The following is a 25,131-nucleotide window of genomic DNA, read 5'->3' as shown; positions in this document are numbered from 1 at the left end:
GCCTTTTTCTTGTTTATTGAGTTGTCATTGTCTTGACTGATGAGTTTGATCACTTCTGTTTCTCCTGTTCTCCTCAATGCTGGTAGGGAATGGAGTGAACATAGAGAGGGCTGTGGGGTGCTGAGCTGCTAGCTGGGCTCTACGCACAGCAACGAAAGATTTCCTTTCATTTTTAAGTGCCAAAAGTTTCTCTTATGCATATCAGTGCTGAAAATTTAGCAACAAATTAATGAAGTATGTTTTAATTTCCTTTCCTATTGAAAAAAATAAAAAACAAACCAACAACAAAACACAATAAAGCAGTTAAGCATCTCTGGGAGTTTTGTGAAGAGTAAGAAAATGTTTAGTTTCAGAGGTCAGCCTTTGCTGTTATTATGCTGCATGCCAGGGAAGGACCGTGGTGGTCTCTGTTGAGTTCATGTGGGTAAGCATCCCACAGGGGCAGAGGGATGTGGACTCCTCTGAGGGTGGTGCAGTTTGTGCTGGTGTGGCTGAATCGTGTCTGAGGTTCTGCAGTGTGATGCCAGCCAGGTGCTGGGGAGGGAGGCTGCCAGCTGTTAACTTGCAGGGCATTCCAGCAGAGCTCTGTGATGACATAGCTGCAGCCTCACAACTGCATGTCCTCTGGGAAAATCTGCTCACTGTTCACTGTAACATGAAGTGAAAGCACTCAGAGCTCAATCTTCTTCTTCTTCAAAAGAAATTGCAGCCATTCTTCAGAGCAAATCGTATCTATCGTGAAAAATTGTAACCACAGATCAGCAGAATTCTATGGAAAATTAGCCATGAAGTGAAATTAATGAAAGAGTGCTACTAAATGTCATACTGCATATTGTGTCACATCTTATAACATGTACTTTTATCCTTTCTCTGAACAGATCCTGCTCATAAAATAATAAATAATACCTTTATGAGTTTGAGTATTGCCAATAAAAAGTAGATTTTCATAATGAAACTGAATCAGAAAAAAGAATAAATCCTTCCTATTTTTTTCTCTCTTGTTATTTGTTTTTCTTCTAAAATTCTAGAACAAAGTATGTTACCAAAAATGGGGCTCCCGTTCTCTTATTTTCTTACTTTTTACTCATAAAAAAAAATAAATTCAAATCACATGAGAGAAAAAATCAATTTTTGCAAAGCTAGTACACCCAAGTTTCAGTCAGCTCTATTGATATTGATTGAATACAAGAGGGGGAAACAGCCTTCATTTTATATGTTTCAAACATATCTAAAAAAGTAATATGTTAATGTCATGTTCATCATATAGAGAGGGAGTTGGGGCATGTAGATACAAGGTCTCCAAAGGCATGTGTTGCAGTATTTAATTTTTTTTTTCTTCTTACAGGACTCCTTGTATGGGCATCAAAACCCACAAAGTTTCAAAAGGTTTTATGAAAATTCTTGGCCAAATAGAGAAGTAAAAGTTTAATAGAATTCTAACAGATTATGATTTTAAAAACATTATTTTCCAGATACCAGTTTATTTTCATTAGTTTGTAAATATTTGTCTTTCGACCAATTCTTCCTTTCTGTTCTCAAACAACATCCAACTCTTCTCAGAAAATGGAAGCCAATGGGTGACATGTTCCTGCTACAGATAGCTGTACACAGTTTAGATTTAACTATTTGTGTGTTATCAGAACAATACAATTTTCATCAAAGTTTTTACAGCCTGTCTTACCTCTCAAGAGTGCTGAAGTCTAAACCCAGCAGTAGTAGTAGGGATCTCAACTGATATAGAGTCAGGCCTGATTTACGGGCTATCTACCCGAGGGGCTCCTTTGCTGGCTGTTGATCTGCTCCATACATAAACACCTAAGGGAGAGTTCACCTTTCCTGCATCCCCAGAGGACAGGAGACCCTTCATGAGGCCATGAGGAGCACGGATGTAGGAGTGGGGCAGACACTGTGTTTTAGAGGGAGAAACCACAAGGACACCTGCAGAGTGTGACTGTGCCTTAAGTCATTCCTAAATTCTGCACTTAAACACACAAGAAGTGAAATAGTACCCTGTTCTTGGTAATAAATTATGTTTTTCTTTCTTTCCTTTTTGCTAAGCTACTGTACAATTTAAATAATGAGTCTAGTTCAAGAAGGGCTTTCAATACTTTCAATGCTTTATGAGGAGATGTATTTCCCTAATTGCTGAAACAGACACTTGAGAAAAAAAAAGAGTAGGTGACCATTTCTAGATGTTCTGTCCATGCTTTTCAGAAACACACAGTATTGTACAGATTAGTGGTTGCATTTCATATGCTGAGACGTGTAATTGACAAATGAGCCTTAATCTGTCATCCATGCAAAGGAACGGAATGATGCCTCTTGTTTATCTACAGAGAAAAGGATACAGGTAATAAAATTACTAAGTGTTTGTATATTTGCTATCTGACAAGCATTTGAATTTTACTTCAGGGTGTAGGTAGTGTTTTAAATAGACCGAAATTATATTGTTTTCTAGAAAATATGTTGAATCCAGGTATTCATATTCTTTCATTTATTTCCTGATGAGTTTGGTTTTCCATTATGTTGACAGAAATTTTGAGAATTGGTATTAGGAGGTTATGTATTGCATTGCATTATATAGTGAAAAATTTGACATCCTGAGGAACAATGGTAGACACGGACTTTGGAAGACAAGCAGCCCTCCACCCCATTTTTGTCACTGAGTGTGTTGTTCATTAATCTGCTTGGTTGTTACTGTGGGTGCTCAGCTCCTGTCTGGGAAGGGGAAGGCAACACAAAATTACAGATTATAAAGATAATTTTACATACATAAGTATTTGTACTTTACTGAATAGACCAGGTATTTAAAATAATGTTTATTACTTTAGTAACTGTGTTAGGAAAACAAATTACCTAAAAAATATATAAAATTTTGCTAAACTGTCTTGATTTTATTATCATGTAGCAAAACAGTAAACCATGTTTCTTAAAATTTGTGGGGATTGAGTCCACAGTTATGCCTCACATCCGAGGATAAGGCTTTCTGTCTACAGCATGGACCTGGTGCTTCCATATTGCAGTTGCTGTTGTCCCCTGTTCCTATGTAGAAAAATACAATTTAGTATTGAACAGGCTTGTGAAAAACAGCTGTCTCCTTGTTAGGCACCTTCAGATCATTGTGGTGGGTGTGACTACAGTAAATGTTCCCTTTGGGTTTGTTTTATAGCCAAATACAGAGGGCTGTGTTGAGGGGAATAGGACAGTAATGAGAACAATGAAAGCAACAAATTTTAGGCTCTCATTCTGGTGTAGATATTCAGAACTAACCAAAGGAACAGCTCCCTAGCATTGCTCAATTCTATCAGCTGCTGAAGGAGCATAAAATGACTCAGATGGAGACTAAAATTAGGCTTAATGAATCCCATCCTAATTTTTACAGGGAATTGGCACTTGGGGAATGCACAGACTTTTCAATTTTAATTAAAATTCCATAATTAGGGTCTTGAAAATAATTTGCATTCTGCAAAATGTTTTTGAATTTTCCTCCTCCTTCTTTTTTTGAAACCAAAATCTTGAACTTTTTTTGTCTTTCAAAAGTTGAATTTCACTTACTACTGTTAATTATGGTTTCCTTCTTGTGCAACATCCTTCTATTGATAATTTTTTGAGTCTAGACTATGATGTTTCCTGAGATTGCTCAGACTGTGGTGAGGCTTCAGTATAGCTGACTGGAGCAGAGAATACTAAAGTTCTGTCAAGGGACCTGTGAGGACTATTCACCACCCCCAAACAAAAGAATAAAAATGAAAAATTAAAGTCTGTAATGCTTAACTGAACTGAACTGTAACATTTTAAGGGTGTACAGTAATATATTTTTCCTTACAAAAGAAATAAACAATCCTAAAAATGTAGCAGTAGCATGCAAAGTGGATTTCTCACATTTATTTGAGGAATATGGGTTTATAAGCTTCTGTTTTAATTAGAATGACTCATAGATTTTGATTTTCTTTTGTGACAAAGATTTTTTATTCTAATTATAGAATGTATTCTTTTTTAATCCAAATTAGATAAGAAGCAGCATCTCAGCATAGCATGAGTTATCTAGAATTATATTTGAAAATAATTTTTTAAAATTATAATTATGGTCTGATAAATAATTTAAAACTATATTTTACAGGTTTTTTTTAAATACAGGAAAATAATTTTATTTTTCTGAACTTTTAGACTACTTGACTTCATCAGAGGATCACAGTTTACGGAATAGTTTCTCTGTACCATAAAGACAATAATGCTCTCAACAATTCATTTCCTGGTTGTCACAATGTTTGTGTGAAATACTTTTTTTCATAAGTCTTTATAGTATTAAATTTCAGCTCATTCTTCATGTTCAGATCTAGAACATCAGTGTTCACATAAATAGCAACATCTTCCTGGTTCCCATCCTAACTTTACTTCTGGATCACTCAGTTTTTCTATTGATGAGGGATTTAGGGGTTTTACTCCTGTGTCTGCAAATCACTGTGTATCTGGGGACTACTCTGAAAGAGATTGCATCAGAAGAAGAGGAAGCATCAGAGAAAAGAGGAAGTCTGTTTATATTCCATATACAGAATAGAACCTACGTGATTTTCCTCAGAATGTCAAAGACTCCTAAAGAATTGTTAGATGCCTACAAACTGGGAAAGGTTGGAAAATACTGAATCAATTAAAAAATAATTCTGATTCTCTAGAACTTATTCCACAGTTATGTTTATAGGCAATATTTATGTGCTCTTTAGGAATTAATGTGTTTTAACATATTTTTCTTGTCTTGTAAAGCAGTAAATGCAATTCCCTCATCTCCTTATTTACAGGCTGTTGGGTTCTTTCTTGCCTTTGGTTGTTGGTTGGTTGGTCTGGATTTTTTTTTTAGGATTTTTTTGTTTGTTTCATTTGGTTTGGGATTTTTTGTTGTTTTGTTTTGTTCGTGTTTTGGGGTGAGATTGTTTTCATTTGTTGGTTTTGGTTTGATTTGGGTTTGGTGGAAGTTTTTAGAGTTTTTTCTGGGTTTTTGTTTGTTTGGTTGGTTGGTTGATTTTTACTATTGGTCTGATTTAATGTTTCTGGACCCTAAGTGTGTCTATTCTGATGAATAAAAGAGAATTAGGGAGCAGCCCCTAGACCCGATGTCAGGCAGAACTCTTTGGTTCATGTGTATGTTATGCCAGGGACAGCTCCCCTCTGGCAGGCTGGCTACATCTACAGCCATACAGTAGCCCTTGGCACCTGAAGATTCAGACAGTGCCCCTAAAATATAAAATACAAAATTATTAACATGTGTTGCAGTAGTGCTAATGAGAATAATTTCAAGGTGCTTGAAATAATTCAAGGATTATAGTGCAATTTGATAGGGAGAAGTTTTTATAACATAAAAATAAGACTGTGGCTTCTGTGCACTGGCATATGGCATATGTGAGTATTCAAAGGTAACATACAAGTTTGGATAATATTTCAGAACTAAGGAGATTGTATGTAATTGTATCAGACAGACATTATGCAATTGTATACACACTGCCCTATGGAGAGAGAATCTGTCTGGCATTATGCCCTGAACTGGAATGGAGAAAACTTGTGAAAAACTTGCTGAAATTCTTTAGGAAGAATGGAGAGTCAGCTGATAGTTAAGCAGTGTAGAGAGCTAAGTCTGGTCTGTTTATAATAAGTTTTCCAAACTTGTTCCTGACTCTGTTACAGCAGGTAAAGTAAATGTATACTGAATATTCCAGATAAAATATTGTCTGTGATTGGTGGTTCATTTCTAGTATAGTTTGGAAAAAAAAGACATTACTAGTGTAGTCAGGAATCTGTCTTTATGTTGACTTTGTCACAATGGTGGTTCACCATTATTCCCCAATTGAGTAAAAATTTAGCATTCCTTTCTATATCTGTCTCTCTCAAATTCCAGAAAAGTTAGAATTATCCCTACGTGTCAAAGCATCTTAATCACAGTGACATTCTAAAATTACTTACACTCACACAGCTATTTCTTGGGCATGTATTGTTTTCTGGTTCTTGAATGGACTTGAGATATGGGGAGTTACAAAGATTCTCTGGACCTTTCCTTGCTTCACTAAATCATATCTGTGGATTTTTGCTGAGATAAAAATAATGCTGGAAGACTTCCCATTACAGTCAGATTTGCAAAGAACCCATTAAAGCTCGCCAAGCAAATGTGATCCTGTTTTCACTGGGGGAAAAAAAAAAGTATTGTGTATTCACATCGCTGAGCAGGGCATGCTTAATATGAATATTAGGATGCTAAGCAAAAAAAAAAAAAAAAAAAAGAGAAAAGAATTCACAATTTCAGCAGACATCAGGACTGCTGCAGCTGTTTAGGGGTGATACACAGGGCTAACTGCATTTAATTACTGAAATAGACTAAACATAACTGTACCAGTAAATTTTGCAAAGTTCAGCTGACGAGCTTCCACTTTATAGCCAAAATGTATTTTATTCATCTTGTAAAACAGGCCTAGTTATAGCTAGACACACTCTTCAAACTGTATTTATAGTCACTGGAAGGCTCCCCTAGAAAATTATTCATTCCCTTGGGAGGCTGTACCTCAGTCTAGAGGTGCCTGTCCCTCTCAACTAATTGTAGAAATAACTAAAAATAGCTAGCCTTCAGACATCTCTAAATCAAGACAATTCAAGACATACATGCATGAACGTGTGCCTTAAATGGTTATATTTCACTATTTCAGTGTTTTTTTGTATCATGTTTTTCTCTGTAAAATATATTTTGATCTTTTTGTGTGTTAACAATGCTTTCAAATTTATAATCATCAAGAGTCATCATTAAAATACCAACTTTTCTGCCAAAAAAAAACCCAACAAAAAACTCCCAACCAAACTCCCAACTATCTGCAGGTGGGTTTTTTTCGTAACATCTGCAAGCCTGTTGGAGTTGAACAGAATTGGCCCTGATTTGAAACCCTGGCACACACCACCAGTGATTGGCCTCCAGCTGGAGTGGATGCAACTGATCACCACTCTCTAATCCTGGAAGCTGGGCTAATTTTCATTTTGTCTCACTATCCAGTTATCTAGACTAGACTTTACCTATTTGTTCGTGAGGATTTGATGGGAGACAGTGTCAAAATCTGAAGTGAACATGAACCACAACAGTAATCTGCTGAGCCAATGATTTCTTTGCAAAAGTTTACCAGGATATTCAGGCATTCGATATGATATACATGATTTATATAAAATAAAACCCCAATATATGCAATTGATTTTCCTTTTTAAAATTCATGTTGACTAGTCTCAAAAGCCTTATTTTCCTTAATGTGATTGGAAATGTATTTTGGGATTATTTTCTTTTTCATCTTCCCTGGGATTCAGGTGAAGATAATGGGCCTGTAGTTTCCCCGATCCTTATTCTTGTGTGTCTTCATCAGTTTCCTTTTCTTCATTGGCCAAGAATCTCTTGCACTTAACATGATCTTTCCAAGGTATCTGAGAGTGGCCTTGCAACAACATTTTCCAGCTCTTTCAGCACTCATGAGCACAATGTCCCATAGACTTGTGGATGTTCAGTTTCTTTAAATATTCCCAAATCTGATCCTCTTCTACTGAGGGTAACTCTACTTTGCTCCAGACTTTCCCACAGATTTGAGGAGTCTGGAATCCTAGAACATAAATCTTAGCAGTAAAAGCAAAAGTATTTTCTGGGCTCTGGTACATCAAGTTGCCTGTGCTCTTCGGCAGCAGTTTGATAGTTCTGGTCTTCCTTTTGCTGCTGATATTCTTGTTGAAACCTTGACAGATATAACTACAAATGAGTTTTGGCTTCCCTAACCACAAATTTGTCCTTGGAGAGGACAAGTTATCTTGCTTCCACCTCTCGTATTCTCACTTTTTCTTTTTTTTCCCCCCTACATTTGACTGTAGTTAATACAAGCAAGACAATCCACGTTCACACAGCCAGAATTCTTGTCATCTTTATTTGATTGTCCACATATTGGGATGGACCACACAGGATCACAAATTGCACCATCTCTGGAGTCAAGAATGCCCCCAGCATTCACATTCCTGACAGTTCATCATTTGTTGTAATTGTGAGATCAAGGAAAGCAGCTCCCTTCATCTACTTCTCAACCACCTGCACCAGGAACAATGCAGTCCAGAAACATCTCATGTTGCTTGAGCTCTTCCATGTTTTCCCTCTGCAGATATCAGACTGGTTTCAGTTACTCATGATGGCCAGTTGTCTTAAGTAAGCAGACATTTTTAGGCTCCTTTTTACTTATCAAGTCTTTTTCCAAAGTGCTATCTTTTTTGGTTTGCTCTATACCAGAGCCAAAAATGGACTAAATGTTACTAAGGAGTTAATTAGGACAGTTGTCAGTCTGAAATTATTCTTTCAAAATTGGGGAGAGATCCTATGTATTCTGTTAGAAAATTATTTATGACAGTTCCATATTAACATATAATGGCAGTTATTTTGCAGGGAGTTTTTAAAAGCAGTAACAGCCATATGTGCTTACAATTAAAACAAAACAAAACAAAAATAACAATGCTGTGCTTCTTTTGTTTTTGAATTCATTTCCTAAGTGCATCAGTGGCATTCAGAAAGAATGATAACAAGATAATGACTGGAAAATGACCTTTCTAATGATTGCTGTTAAATTTTAGAAAATGATACATAGGCAATAAAGACTTTAAAAACCCCCTCCTTGTATAACTCGGTGAATGTGAATGAACATATAGGCCTCTTTAGGAAAGATCTTAGGAATGTGTGCTTTACTTGACAAGGAACAAAGCTAATTACCACTAGAGTAATCAATAACCCCTGCTAATGTGTTCAGTTGGCGACATACACCAGATCAATAAAACCTGCCACATGCTTTTGTTTTAGGAAATGAAACCTTTTAGTTCTTAATTAAGGGAGAGACCTCACATCCTTAATGATGTTTGCAATGACTGTTGCCACAGAGGACAATAACAACTGCATCTGAGGTTTGCTCTAAAAGACTTTGACAAAGTAGGTAGAGAGTTGAGCCAAAACTGATCTAAATTTATTTAATTTATTTTAATGCAGCAAAACCGGGGAAATACTACTCAAGAAGAGAAGTATTCTGATAAATTATGGTGGTTATCAGAGGAAATAACGCTTCCATTACTGTAAAGTGTGTCTGCAATCTGGCAACAAAAGATACAGAATCAAACCATGTCAAAATGCTTTGTGTGCTACTGATTGTGGATCTTTAAATGGCCTTGGTAGAATGTAAGTTTGTTTGGTTTTTTTTGTTTCCTCTCTATTGTTATTATTCTGACTTCTGTATGCTGGTGCATTTTCTACAAGGGAGCTAAGCCAAGGGAAAGCTCATGTGGAGTGGAGAGCAGGAACAAACTAACAATAATGACAGGACTGAAAATGGCTCAGCTATTTACAGTTAATAAAAGGATAAACATATGGGAGGGAATGGATAACTTTAAATGTTTAATCAAAAAATCCTGTTTGCACTATACATAAAAGATGTGAATGGGCTCATACACATGCATCTTGGTGATGGTTCTGTTGTCTTTTCCAATGCTAGTATGTTGGAAAAGACATCAGAGCCATCACCAAGATGCATGTGTATGAGCACATCAAAGGTTTGTACAACTGGTTTGTAATATTTTTATTTCCAACATAGTTTCTGTGATAAGATTAGCTGCAATGAAGTCTTAAATGTTCAAAGAAGGTTTGAGAGAAACATATCTAAGCATATCTTACCCTATCTCAGGTTTTAGATTTGCAAAGCACTAAACTTTCACAGAAATTGACTGTTGCCCCAATTTTTTAAGATTTTATAGGCCTTCTGATGTTTACATTCTTGTAGCAAACTTTCTCACACTCTTTCTCAAAACAACTTATTGTTTTGCATTTTTTATGGAGGAGAAATTTGACAGACTGTTCGTTTGTCCAGTGTCATTGGAGAGGTGGCAGTTTCACCCTCCAATCCACTGTCACCTTTGGAAATCTGTAAATGTTAGAATCAGAAAATAAACTTCCCTTTTTACCTTGAGAACAGCAGAGTGTTCACGTTGTGTTTTTTCACATCCTATAGTGACAATTGACTATATGCTCACTTGTCTAAGGAGGTGTGGAGATGTATGTTGGGGTGCATTAGTTTTAAGTTGGTTTATTCCTGTACCCCCCATTCCTGTTTATGGTTCTGCCCGGGCTTTCTCTCTCTCCCTCTTCTGAATTGTCCTGTCAGCTACACTCTATCTTTCCTAAATTCCTCCCTAACTGCCTGTCTGTTATTCAGGGTCCTTGCCCACTCATCCAGAACATTCTGGCCTGGACATTGAATGATTGGTTTAGAGGTCAGGGCTCAACCCCTAATTTATTTACACTGGACATCTGAGCTGTTTGTTATGCGTTATTCCCTCCTCTCAAAATTTTAGATTGGTCGCTGTGTTCTAGTTATAAGACCTTGCCGAGCAAGCTTTTTTGTCCGCGCCCGATGCACCATCAATAAACACCTCCTTTTTCCCTGTCGGCGCGGTCCGAAGCCTTTTCTCCTGTGGGACGCAGCCCAGCTTCTCTCCTCACGGCTCTGGGGGTTTCTCGCCCTTCTGAAGGCATTCCGCCTTCCCCCCTCACTGCTGCCGGCGGTGCTGGCCTGTGCAGCCGGGCGAGTCAGAGACCAAGAGGTCAGCAGTAGCCGCTGCAATGTAGAAGGGAATAAAAATGGAGGAAATCAAAGAGAGAATTGCTAAGCATTTGCATAGCAACCTAACAATGCCAAAGCTTACATTGTCACTAATCCTGCAAATGCAAATCTATATGCCTAATTTTACTCTCACAAATGATTACTTGCAGGACCAAGCTCAAAGATCATCATTATTAACCAAGAAATACAAGAATCTAAAAGCACAATGATTGACACCCCTTTCATTTACGCAGTACTAAGACACACACTTAATGTGCTGAAAGCAGTAGGAATGCAGCAGTTTAGAACCAAGAATTTAAATTTAGGCTAACTATACCTACAGGAACAATGTGATGTGGAGGAGATCAAAGTAGGTAAAGAAGTAAAGATTTTACGTTCTATGTACTTCCTCAAAGTAACTTTTAAAAAATATATACTTAGCAGATGCTTGGGAACAACACTTGAATCATGAATGCAAAATTTGACCTGTATAAGGCCTAAATTTTCTACAGCAAATGGGGATTATTTTGGTTTTATTTTTGATGGGTTTTTGTGTGTGGGTTTTTTGGGTTTAATTGTGGGGGGTTTTTTTGGAAGTTAAGGTTTTGGGTTTTATTTGTTTTGGGTTTTCTTGGATTGTTTTGCTTTGATTTTTTTTAATCCCTGTATGAAACCAGGACAGTTTTTGTTGTTTTGGTGTTTTTGTTTTGTTTGTTTGGTTGGTTGTTTGTTTGGGTTTTGTTTTTTTTTTTAATTTATCACTTGTTTTAAGCTTAAACAAAGTATAAAACAAAGAGCTGCAAGTAAAATTCAAATTTTGTGATTCCATATGTTGCAAGCTCTTGTTCATCAGAATAAGTTATTCTCTTGGGAAAAGACCTACCTGTACGTATTACTAAACGAACCATTTCTTACCTATCTCTAGCCAGCTACAAATGCAAACATCTAAAGTTGATTCAAACATCTAAAGTTGATTCAATAGCTTAAATGCAGGTATTGGTTGCTCTTAATTTTCCCCACCATATCTGGGATATCAGAATACAGCTTGTATCTGACAGAAGACCCAAGCTAAACCTCTTTCCTTTCTGGCTGAATACCACATGGCATGTCTACACCAGATGTTTATAGGCAAATGAGCTGCCTTCGATTGAATACTAACTTTTTTTATTGGGAGCAGAGCAAAGGAGGTGAAATGAGCTGACTTAGACACCTCCTGAAGATGTCTATGTTGGGGCTGAAATGAAACATTGAAGGAAAACAGTGCTCTCTTTCTGATGGAAAAATAAGTTGCTTGATGATTTGCCTAGGTCACGTAATTCATTCTTTAAAAAATGAGTTCCACCTGCTATGAAAGTAACAGCACCTCTGTATGCTTTAATAATGTATTCTGTCTGAAGCTGCTGAGGACCTTGCTGCTAACTTGAATGATAGCAAGGCTGGTCATTTTATTCATATGAATTAAAGTACTACAATACAGTAATTATTCTCCCACAATTTCTATTTTTGAACAAGGTATTTCAAGTCTGAAATTTCTCAAAGTATCTTTAGATGCTCATATAATACACCATGGACAAGTAGAAAACAGCCTCTTTTAGAAGATTAGGCTGTATAAAATACAAGGTAACTTTCTGAGAAAATAAAGAGGGGAGAAATAGCTCTAAGAGGCTCTATTTCAACCAGATGAGGAAGCTTAGTAAAGAAATATGATCAAAGCAATGTACTATATGCCTGCCAGAAATAATAGGTACATATTGAAATTTCCACTTTTAACTTTGAGTATGGTTGTTTGAAGATTTGCATATATCCATAGCTGTTGAACATTTTTCTTTCTACAGATTCCATGAAACAAGTTGTAACTCAATGGAATATACTAAAAAAAATCATGAAAAGGGAAGAGAGGGTGCCAGGGAGGCTTTCAGGATTAACATGCAGTGCTGAATATTTAATTAGCCAAAGATAACAACAGGTAATTATGAAATCAAGCAAAGTTCTATTATGCATCATTTTATAATTCATGCGGGTGTGTCATAAAATTACAAGCATTTGTACTTTTAAAAAACTAACCATGTGTTTAATGCAAATGCAATCATGGTAATGTGATTCACATTTTTAAAGTGCACATTGAGAGAGTGGGTAATAATGAGAGGCATTGTAAACAAAATCATTGGGAGATAGTAATAATGTAGCACTACTAAAGCATGTTATTTATTGCAAAATTTGAAGGAGAGAAAAAAAATGACCTATAATCAGCTCTTCATTTCCTGTTTTTAATTCTCAGGTATTTTAGGATTGTATTTTTCTTTTGTTGTTCCTCTATTTGTGTTTCCGGCCTTGGCTGTGTAAGTCTGGGAGAAGGAGAGAGTGATCAGAGGGGGTGAGGACATATTCATACAATTTCACTTTATTTTTGCTGGTTAAATGGAAGGAGATTATCTCTTCCTCTGAACTGCCCCTGGCAGAAACTCTGACGACTCCAAGGGGAACCTTAGCTTATGTGGATAACATGATATAACAGTTATATATGAAGTTATAATACATGGAAAATTGTTTTGCTGTCTAAGGTTTATTGTAACATCAATGTCTAAACCTAGATTATCCATGGCTTCTAGCAAACCAGAAAATTTCCAAGATATTCACATAGGATGGAAAATATGATCTGGTGCTTGGCAGCTGGAGGGCATGGGGAATACTCCAGACCTTTTTGAAATAGTACAGAACATCTGTGTTTAGATAACTGAACCCTGCTGTTGGTATCTATGTGGGTAAATTGAATAGCTTTCAGTTCCCCACTAGTGATATTGAATAGAACTAGATGAATTTGATGTCTGGTGCACTCATAGACCTAAATGCCTGGTACAAAAGAGACATGAACTTACCGGAGCAAGTTCAATGAAGGGCCACAATGTTGATGAAGGCCTTGAAGCATCACTTTTATAAGAAGAGGCTGACAGAGCTCAGGCTGTTCAAACTGTAGAAGTAAAGGCTTAGAAGGATTGAGTCAATGTGTGTAAATTGCTGATGAGGGAATAAAGAAGTGATGCCAGAGTCCTCAGTAGTGCCCAATGAACTGGTTGCCCAGAGGGGCTGAAGAATCTCCTTTCTAGGAGATGTATAAAACCCAACTGACCTGGCCCTGGGCAGCCAGCTCTAGGTGACCCTGCTCTGAGTAGGGCATAGGAACTCTGACTCTGGAGCTGCCTTTCACATCAACTGCTCTGTGTTTCTCTTTCGATGATATGTACAAGAAAGGAATAGATTTTGAAGGAAAAGGTACTTAGAAATACCTCAGCCAGGGAAGTAGGAGTTTCTAGTATCTGAATTTGTACCTGTATATGTAAATACAACTATGCAGACAATTAAACTGAAGTTCCTTGATTTGTACTCACATGCATCCAATATCCCGACATAGAAGTGTCTAATATGCTAGCCCATAATGAAACTTTAAAAGCATAATGAAGTGTCACTGCAAACCCTCTCTTCTCTCTAAAGAAGTAACATTTTGTTAAAAATGTGCCTTTGATGCCTTTTAAATGTCTGTTGGTGAGAATATGGGTTTTCAATGAAGATTTTATATGGATTCCTAGGCCTCTACTCATAAGTAAAATATATCCTGAATAATTTTTTTAGTAATTTCAACTATTTGCCCTCAAAATGGTATCAAGCTATTTTTCATGCCAGGGTTCTTCACAAAAGTAACACAATTACAGAATCACAGAATGGGTAAAGTTGGAAGGAACCACAGTGGGTTTATCTGGTCCAACCTTCCTGCTCAATCAGGGCCATCCTAGAACTTATGGCACAGGTTGTATTCAGATGGTTCTTGAGTATCTCCAGAGAGGGACACTCCACAATCTCTCTGGGCTACCTGCATGGTCACCCGCACTGTAAAGAAGCTCTTCCTCATGTTCAGGTGGAACTTCCTGTGCATTAGTTTCTGCCCATTGCCTCTTGTCCTTTTGCTTGGCACCACTGAAAAGAGCCTGGCTCCATCCTACAGGCACCCTCCCTTCAGATACTTGTCGGCATTCATGAGTTCCCTCTCAGTCATCTCTTTTTGAGGCTAAACTGTAGAAAGGTGATTTGTAGCAGGCCTTTGTACTGGATTTGTCTCTTTATGCTGTCCAGAGTCCTTCAACATTATCTCAATGCTAATGGTCTCAAACACTACCCCAAGTCCGCAAAAAAACCCATAAGAATGCTATATTTAGTCAGATCAGATCAAGGATATTTTCAATTCAGCAGTCTGTCTTCAACAGCAACAGAAAATTGCTGAGAAGCTATAGATAAAGCTTATAAAGTGCTTTCTTTTAATAGCATCCTGTTCTATCATTCATGGCCCATATTATTACTCATTACTCCATTATTTAGAGAAAACATATTCTAAATAAGTTAGAAATTGTTTTATTAACAAAGCATATTTTCTCTTAATACCTCCAAAGGAAATATTTTGCTAAATCTTAGTTTAAAAGCTTTCAGTGTGTTATTCTTGCACCAATATAAACTTGCATCAATGACTCAGCTACAGATGTATTGTCACTTCTTCCTGATGAGCTTAGGTTCAAAACATTTTTCTTTAGAGAGGAGTATGAGGAGCAGGCAGTAAAATTTAAAATGACAACATGGCTTCTTTCATTCAAAGACACTCTACAGACTCTCCACCTAAATACTTTGGCTTCAGTCCCATTTTCTTTAGGATGTTGTAAATAACTGAATGACAGGGAAAGAAAGCTAATTTTATAGCTGCATCTCCAACTAGAATTTATTCAAAAAAAATTAAATTATATTTTTAAACTGATATCTTGTTTTTCAACTCAAGTCTCATTTATGAAGAGTAGTTGGTGTTTTTCCTCTACACTATTGTAATCAAAACTCCTTCTAGAGCATGATCTTCCAGCATTAGTCTCAGAAAGATTTTTTTTAAATTTTATAGATGACTCATAAACTTTGAAAAATGGATCTTATAATGAAAATGCTGACATAACATTAACCATAGTAGCAAGAACAGTGCCACGGTAATTTATTTACATGTTGCTTTTCAATTTCTTTGCATGGTATTGTTATCATTTTTATGGCAAGTGTTATTTTTCAACAAGTTTCTGATTTGCTATTTTATTCTGCAATCTTTACTGTTGGCTGGTGTTTTCTTACAAATTAATTACACTCTTCAAGGAAATTGCTTAGACCTAGAAAACTGACACAATTTATTATTGTTTCCAAAGGGAAACCTTAATGTCTTCACTGCAGTATGGGCTCAGACCTATTGTAGTTTTCTCTATAGTGATATGTATAATAAATAATAATGTAATAGTATTCTTAAAAATCATCAGAAGACATCATTTCAAGTCAGGAAGGATTGCTGGTATAATTTTCTTCTCAATTCCAAAGATTTAATACTGGTACAACTCCAATTTCTGTGAATTTATTACATATTGTCCCACTTAGAAGAACTAAACTTATCTCTTTTATAATGGAATGAACTAAAATCTGAAGGAATGTATATAATTTGCAGAATTTAAGCTCAGTATTCATGGGGAAGGAGAAGACAAGGATTTAATGAAAAAGAGAATTATAGGAAGAATAATGGTACTCTCTTAGTTGTCAGTAAACTATCAAAACACTGGTAAAAGGAGATACTTCAAGACCTAATTCATGATCAAAATGATGACTTAGCTGTCATCACAGAGACTGTGGGATATGCTGCACATCTGACACAGACACAGAAGAATACAATTTGTTCAAGGAGACAAGCAAGGGAAAAATGCAGGAAATGTGTTTGATATCAAAGGCGTAAATATTGGTTTAGATGCTACATGAGAATAAACTGATTGAAAATCTGTGCCTAATATTAAGAAGAAAGAAGAAAAGGAAACTGCTATGACTGGGGATTACTCTGAGCCACCAAATGCATACAATGAGTAAAACTCCAGAGAGAAATCTTTTTGTGACTAATAGAAGAATAAGTGAAGTATCTTAATTAGTAATAAGGGGAATATTTAGCTATCAAGGGGCCTGTTGAGAGCAGGGAAAAAGAAAATGGATGGTTCAAGAAGATTTTTGAATTAGTTTAGAAGTTATTTAAACTGAAGATGGAGACATAAATTAGACAGGCAAGATCTTCTGTACCAATTCTATTAAAATGGGAAGAAGTGACTGAAATGAAGGTATGAGTGATAATACTATGATAAGACCCTTAACAAAACATCAGATAGAGAATGGCAAAGTAAAAGCAAGGGATTCTAAGGAAAATAACTCTCAGAGATGGTAAGGAAGAAAAATATATATAAATATGTGTCTGTGTGTGTGTGTTTATGCAAAGATGGGGGGGAAATCACTTCAGAAGGGCTGATAGCTTTTAAAATAAAACTTCAAATTATTCCATTCAAATCATTCATTTCAGACACTGGCTTAGGGGAAGCATCAATAGATTATCTCAGCTAAATCAAGTTATCTTTTCTGTCCTCAAATTCAACAGGAAAGTTCATAAAATGTTAACATGAGCAAATACTGAGAAGTATGAAGGGAAGCATTCACATGGGACTATAGGCCTTGATGAGAAAAGAGATCTAACTATGAAGGGATTTCTAAGAAAACTCCACTCTATCAGTACATTAACAGTACCAGGAAAGAGGGTGTTATTTTGTTAGAGAGTGGAGACAAATTTGATGTGCTAACAAATTAATGTGTTTGCAGCTTTGTTTGTAACACTCCTACTGGGAAAATTCAACCCACATCCCAAATCCCACCATGTACTTGGAGAAACTTACATTCCATATGATCCTTTGCATTCCATTTCATTTCAGTCTTGAGATAAAATCACAGAAGGACTTTTCCAATGACATGCATGAAGTTCAAACTGTGAAGTCTATTACATAGAGTGCTACCTCAAAATTTAAGGTGCCAGTGTCACTGCTCATTATGTTAATTGCTACAGCCTTTATCCACTAAAAACTAATAAAGGAGAAATAGTTGCCTACTTTCTACTCATGTGTCAGGTATATCAAGGTAAAAATATTCTGATTTATAACTCTGAAGGAGTATGAGGGAGGATTTGAATTTTTGTGGATTAGTCAGTTTCTTTCCACCAGTTCATCTTACCTCATGCTTCAGGATTTTACAGAAAATGTCAAAATATCCATCTTCAGTTTTGAGATCTTCTTACTTTATCTGTCCTATAGTAACATTCAGAAGTTGAAGAAATTACAGTAAAAGTACGTAAGGCAGGAAAGAGTGCAAGAAACCCTTGCAGCATTCCTCTGAAGTACATATTTTTTACTCATACTGCCTGTCCACACTCTCTACTGCAACTGTGCCAGGGGACGAATAAAGAAACACAGAAGAAATAGTCATCTTGACATGCAGGGGAGGATTTCAGAGACTCAGCAGCACCAATTTATAATTATCTATGAGAGGGGAGATAGTATATATTACATGCATAAACTTGTAATTGTATTTCATCAGGCACTCCCAGGCACTGCGAGGTGAGGGGTGTATCTGGGTACATCAATCTAGTGAGGCTGGAAGAAAACAATCTTCCTACTATGTCCATATTATCTTAAAAGAGCAGTGACTCCTTCTCCTCTTTGCTCCCCTCATTGATATGTAGTTTTGTACACAGTATGCTGCTGCTGGCTCCATGATGTACACTGGCCCCTGCCTCCTTTATTTACTTATTTTATTACTCATCTTCTGCAGCAAGATCAAGAGAATGGAGCCTGGTATAGAGCGTAGGGGAAGGGCACTGGGATTGGACAGGATTGACTATGGGATGTTTTAGGGACAAACCAAGGGTGGGGAAAAGGAGGAATCAAGGTATCTTGGGGAAGAAGTGGAAAAATAGAAGTATAAGTTGATAGATGAGCCACTCGTGTGCAAGCGGGCACTGGTTAGTGCATCTGCTTGGCTACGCCCTGTTCCTGATCATTACTGTGTGTCTTAGCTTCTCACTAAGCCCCATTTCCTAAGCCATTTTCCTGAATGGAGGTCTCTGTCCTATGTGCAAAAGTGTGTGTGTGGGGCTCAGTGGTAGCCCTGGGGCTGGGACCAGGAGCCAGAGCCGTCCCTGTGTCCACAGTGCCAGTGACAGGAATGAGCATGGCAATAACAGTCAGTGAAGGATCTTCCAGTTAATACAGAGAGTAGGTGATGTGGGCTGGGACAGGGGGCAGGACGTGTGCCTCTGAGGCTGCAGCCATAGAAGGAGGTGGCAAACGAAGGTGCCAGCCTGGGGGATCTGGAGTCCAGGCCAGCTGCTGGAGAGACAGTGGGATCTGGGGCTGCACTGAGAGATATTTTTTGTGTGTGTGTGCATATGCAAGGGTGTCTGTACTGGCAGTTAATGTGGGTTGAGGGTTTGTATGTCCACATGCCAGCAACTGGAGAGACTGAAGACAAATCCTGATTGGACTGACAGTCAGCATGGAGCTGCTGCAGCATCCTCCTAGCAGGCTTCTGCATTTGGAAACTCTGTAGCATTGTAAACCATGGAATGAATTATTTTACTGAAACCAAGTGCTACACATCAAGCTAAGAAGCCTTACTTGGTTCTATATTCCCTGAAATGATTTTAGAGCATAGAGACTTTTATTGACGTATATAAAATACAGCCTTATTAAAATTAAGACTAGGTTTATGTGCCTCGTCTCTTTCTGTTTGTATGTATTTGCACAGACTATAAACTTAAACTACAACCTACATTACTTAAAGAAAGGTCTAATGTATAACAAGATTCTCCAGGGCATGGAAGTTAAGAAGTTTTAGCAGTTCAGCTTGTAAATCTATTATAATGTACAGATAAAATCCCAGAGTCATAATCCTTATTCTTCTCGGTCAATGGCCATTTTGCCAGTACCAGACCTTCTGTTCTTTCTCTTCTCTCTTTTTTTATTGCTTTCTTCCTGAAAGATGTTAAGCAAAAATAAATGGCAAGGAAAAGAAAGAAAACCACTTCCTTTTCCCCACTCCCCCAGATCTTTCCTCAGTGTTTAAATAACCTTTAAAATGTTGCTATAGAAATTACTTTCCCATTGACAATATGAAAATCATTGAATTCAGAAGACTTCTAATTTACTTTGTAAAGTCAAATTCCATGCAAATATTCATATTATATGAAGATCAAATGTAGTCTAAAATTACGTTTTTCACAGTTCAAGAAAAATTGAACTCAAACTACCCAAATTTCCACTCAAAACACCCAAAAATCTAATGTCATAGCCTAAGTGCCAGGTCTTAGAGACAAGCTGTGTTTATTGTGTGCCAGCACTCTCCTGTCCTCCAAAAGCTCTGTAGAAAGAGAAGAAAAAGGAAGCACAAGTTTTAAGCACTTTGATGATGTTTGGCATTTGATCTCTTAGCTAAGTAAGAGTTTCATTACTTTCACGGGCTTTCTGAAAAATAGGATGCTGCCTTTGTTCCATGGGAGTCCACTGAAAAAGGTCTTTTTGGTAATAAAGAATTTTTTCATGGCTTATAATGGTGATGTGCATATTAGGAGAAATATTTGTGTATAGAAGATCAACATAAACTTTAGGGAGAATAACATCCTTTCTAAAAGAAAACAAAAAAGAGCAAGAGAAATTAATCAGATGATTAAGATGAGAAGGAACCAAAGCAGCAGAAACCAGATGACAATCCTGGTGTTTCAGTCTGCTGCATGCTTGGTACTTGGTCCTTTTCTTGATTCACAGTTGGAAAAGCAACCAGAATGGAGGATTTAGCTTAGGTAGATCAACAATGCCACTACTTTAATGTTATCTAGTGCACTTATTGATGTTTGCTTTGCTTGTTTGCATGTAGTTCATCACAAAGAATAACTTCAAATAGACATTCATAATTTGTTTGCAGAACCGAATTTTTCAGCTGTGAATATATTATTCTAGTGATTTTTTGGGACTGGTTTAACCCAAGCAGGCAATTAAGTACTATGCAGCTGCTCGCTCATTGCACCTTCTCCATGGTGGGATGGGGAGGAGAATCAGGAAAAGAGTAAAACTCATGGGTTGAGATAAGAACAGTTACATGATTGACACAAAGCTAAACAAAACATACACAATTATGATGATGATGAGAAGGATGATGATGAGGATAATAATAATAATAATAATAATAATAATAATAAAAAATTAATAATAAATGTAATAAAAAAGGAGGGGGAGAAAGAGAGCTGAGAGAAACAAGTGATACACAATACAATTCTCACCACCATCTCAGCCTGTCTCCAAGTCACAATTGATCCTTGCAAGGTAAATTCCCCCAGTCTATATACTGGATGTTCTGCAGTATGGAATATCATTTGGGTACTTTGAGTCACCTGTCTCAGCCACGGTCCCTCAGAGGTGCTTGTGCAGTTCCTTACTGGCAGAACACAAGACACCGAAAAGTTCTTGACAGGACAAGCATGACTGAGCAACCACCAAAACATCACTCTGTTATCAACATTATTCTCCTACTGAATGTAAAACACAGCACTGTTCAGCTACTAAGAAGAAAATTAATTATATCCCAGTTAAAACCAGGAGAGGGACTTTCTAAACTCTATTTTTTTTCCCCTTTTATGATTACTTTAATAACCTATCAACATCTTCCCAGCATGTAGGCTCTTTTTATAATCAGCAGTTTTACTTTCCAAACAAATCAACTTTTGTCTGTCATGTAAAATCTAAAACATGCTATTAAGCAATACAGTATGCACAGTGGTCAGCTTTGCTGGTCATGTACTGCACTGTGATTAGTGAATGCTCTTAGTAACAGAGACCTGAAAACCAAAAGAGCATCTAAAAAAAATATGGAAACATATGTAAGATTTCTTGTCTGGACTTTTCCTGTTATTTTCAACATTTCAGTGAGAATAAAAGAAACTCTACATTATAATTTCATTTAGAGATTTTTTTTCCCCATTTTTAGAGATAATTTGCTTATTATTAACTTAAAATTTAAGGCTAGATTCTGAAAAAATCTTATTCTTTACTCTGTTTCACGGAAATCAAGACATTGTTCAATAAGAATGAATTTATCACAAACTAGCCATGCTGCAGAAACCAAACCTTAGGCAAGAAATGTTTTCATACAAACCATTCATTAAATGACTGTGAATAATGAAGAAACTAATATAAATTGTTTTCTCTTCACAGACAATTCAGTAACGGCCTGGATTTGACAAACTGCTTGTTACAAATAATTTACACCAACAATGAATATGGTCTCTCCAGCTGTATGTCTGTTTGGGATTAACAGAAGTTCTTTCAGACCCATTTTTCTCCCTACATCATCTGTTTGTTTTGTTCTGTTTGTACAGTTTGCACAAAATTGCTCAGCTTGTGGTATATAGCCAGCAATTAACACCACTTAGCAGCTGTTAAAAAGGGTAATCGCCTGTTGTTATCCTCATTCAGGAACTAATTGCTCTCAGTGCACCACTCATAAACCCACCAGAGCACCAGGTATGATCTGCTGAAGATGATCTAATGTGAAGGGGGCTTTACTTTCCCTCCTCAAGGAACAGTTCCTCTGGCTATTTACACCTGCAGAGTGGAAGGACATTGAAACACTAGTAAGGATTTCCTTTCATAGGAGCTGGTGAGCTCATGCGTTTGGTGGATAAGGGGAACTGCAGGGAAAATCACACACAGCATTGAGTGCCAATGTGAATAGCAGTGGTTCTATTGCTGCCCTGGTTTGAACAGAACAAACAGCAAAGCACAGTATCTTCTGTGGCAGCACAGTTTATGAATGGATGGTTAATGTTTTGTTGTTCCTTTTTCTGACTACTATCCTGAAGACATTTTTAAAGCAGATGAAACAGGTTTTCTTTTTTTCCTGTTAAAACTGACTGCTCAAAAACAAAACAGTGCTAATGGCAGAAAGAAATGGAATGAAATGAATGAATTATTAAATTATCAGAATTAAATAATGTGATTTTGTTCCATTTTTTACATATGAAATACATTTAATATGCTCTTTTTTGGTAGTCTTGAAACACCAGTAATCAATAATGTGAACTTATTTCAAATAAATGCACATCTCTTGGTCTGCAGCTATATATAGAAAAGAAATATGCCTCCTAATCCAAATGAAATATGCTTTGTAATTAATGGGGAACTCACAACGGCAGCAATCGGAAACAGAAAATTTGAGTTTTATTGCCTGCACATATCTCTTTGCAGCATATTGAATGTGGTTCTAGAATAAGTAACATGAAGTGAATTATGGTGTCTTGAATGTACCTCAAATATCCTTCATGACCCTTGTGCTGGTCACTTATGCTGAATACTTTAGAAACACCTATTGATTCCATGTTTCCTCTATTTTAAAAAGCTTCTAGTTTTCTAATTAGAAAATGTAACAGTAACTTGTACTGCCTTAAGAGCTGGGTAAAGACTCTAGGCCTCCCATACTATTGGAAGACTGTTTTATCCATGCTCTTCAAGAGAACATGCTAGCAGAAATAAAAAAAATAAAATAAAAAAAAAAAAAAACAAACACAAAAAACCATAAAAGGTTATTCCAATAAAAATCTTCCTGTACTTCTTCTGTATTAAATCATACACTTGCCAGATAATAGGTGTATTGGAAGGAAACAATTTTTGATTGACTGCAAAGTGCTAAAGTAGGATGTTACTCAACTTTCCCTTCAAGATAATTTAAATGACTTTGGTAAAGGTCTAGGTAAATACCTGGACTAGAGGGCTGAGGTTTATTTACTCTGGTATGAGCTAACATCAAAAACAAGACAGAAAGGTTTTACACTGATAATTGCTTTTCTTTATTGCCTTTCTGTTAATCTGACACAGTTTATGAATGCTGTTTGTGTGTACATGTAGTAGGGTCAAGCACCAATTCCAGGAGCTATAACCTTTGCATATAATTCATATTACCAAAGAAACATACAAAAACAAAAAGTCAAAACTCAACAAGTCCCAAACAAGAGTAAAGAATGTGAAGCAGCACAAATGGTTTGCAAGCTGAAATTCACAAATACTGAATGAAATTTAAATACATCTATTACAAGTCAATCTCTTTCACTGTATGAATTTATACTATGACTATAGGTTGTTCTGCATCAGTAGGAGAGAAATACAGAAGTTTAGCATGAATTCACTGTTTTGACTGTGAAAATGATCTGTCCAAGCATAATGCTTCTTTCTGCAATCCTAGTTCCCAGATATCACAAATGCGTGCTGGGTCCTTTTGTTCTCATACAGCAAAGGGAAAGAATTACAGCTTTAATAATAACCAGCCCGCTAATCAAGAGACCTATACTCCTTTCAATGACTTATACTCAAAAAAAAGGTCTGAAACCTGGGTTTTGTCCCATATTATGTGTTCATACATCAGAATTAAGTATGCATATATATACGTATAATACAGTGATTTCCATTTAATTCCATTTCTTTCTGCCAGAATGAAACACCTCAATGAATCTGCCTTAATCATTTATTTACAGATGACCCACACCCATTATTACTGTTGCCTATTACTACCTACTATTTTGATTATTAGAGTAATCATCCAGAGAGGAAAGTGGGATTTGAAAGTTTTTCCCTGTACAAGGAGACTCAGATTTACAATTTTATTCCCTGGCAAAAGGCTGGAACCAGGTAAGTAGTTTGATGAGAGTTCTTCGGGGTTCACAGAAAAACTGAAGAACTCCCTTGGTCTAGAAATTTCACACAGCACATTCACATTCTCATAACTCTTCCCTGGCACCTTCCAGCAAGGTTCAGTGCTTTCAGACTGCTATCTCTCCACGTTTCTCTGACTTTTGCAGGAACATACTCCAACAAATACACTCTCTCAGAGGAATCACCATAATTTACCTACTATGATGAAAACAGCAACATTCCAACTTTTCCAGGATCTGTTACAACCAAAATACAAAGAACAGCTTTTCTGAAGCTGTTATGCATCGCACAAGAATCTCTTGCTTTAGGCAAATGCCTGATATTCATATAGCTGTGGGTATTATAAATAATCTCAAAGGGAAACATGCCAAAGACTTTCCACTAAATAGACTACAAGAAACCACAAGAACTTTCAAAGAACAAAAATCCAGCAATCAACTGAGTTTTGGATGGAACACAGAACTGAAAAAAAAGAAAAGGCAACTATTGCAGATCAATTTTCTCATTCGATTTTGTTGTTTTTTTTGGTTTTTTTTACAAACATTTAATGAAATTTTCCAATGTTTTACAGCACTGTTTGTGGCATGTAAAGGCAAGAGACAACTTTCCAAAACTATGTTTCACTCAACATTGTAAGTCTATTTCATTAAGAGCCTTGAAATTCAAGCAGTTATCAACAATTTGCATCCAAATGTTAGTTTTGTGTTTTTAATTGTCATTTCTAGTCCTTCTTCCAAAGCACATCAAATTACAGTTCAGCCTGCTAGGGCAGGATCAGTGTCCAGTAGACTAGCAGTAATATAGACTTTCAACTTATCGTAATGGTAAGTTAAAAGTAAAACAAGATACTGTTTAAATAATTTATCTGACAACTGCCAATATAGCAA

The 25,131-nt window shown here is 36.6% G+C and overlaps 2 long non-coding RNA genes across 2 annotated transcripts in view; one reads left to right on the top strand and one right to left on the bottom strand.

The window, feature by feature from the left end:
* Nucleotides 1-12,594, top strand: part of LOC135294334 (uncharacterized) — a 30,318-nt gene extending 17,724 nt beyond the window's left edge. The window contains exons 4-6 of the long non-coding RNA XR_010356452.1: nucleotides 1,346-2,350; nucleotides 9,026-9,211; nucleotides 12,464-12,594. This is a non-coding gene — a long non-coding RNA (uncharacterized LOC135294334). The remainder of the gene's footprint in view (nucleotides 1-1,345; nucleotides 2,351-9,025; nucleotides 9,212-12,463) is intronic.
* Nucleotides 12,356-25,131, bottom strand: part of LOC135294336 (uncharacterized) — a 37,850-nt gene continuing 25,074 nt past the window's right edge. The window contains exon 3 of the long non-coding RNA XR_010356453.1: nucleotides 12,356-12,973. This is a non-coding gene — a long non-coding RNA (uncharacterized LOC135294336). The remainder of the gene's footprint in view (nucleotides 12,974-25,131) is intronic.

Source organism: Passer domesticus, chromosome 2, assembly GCF_036417665.1.
Source record: "Passer domesticus isolate bPasDom1 chromosome 2, bPasDom1.hap1, whole genome shotgun sequence".
NCBI lineage: Eukaryota > Metazoa > Chordata > Aves > Passeriformes > Passeridae > Passer > Passer domesticus.
The sequence above is the reverse complement of the archived record's forward strand: the minus strand, read 5'-3'. Positions and strand labels throughout refer to the sequence as shown.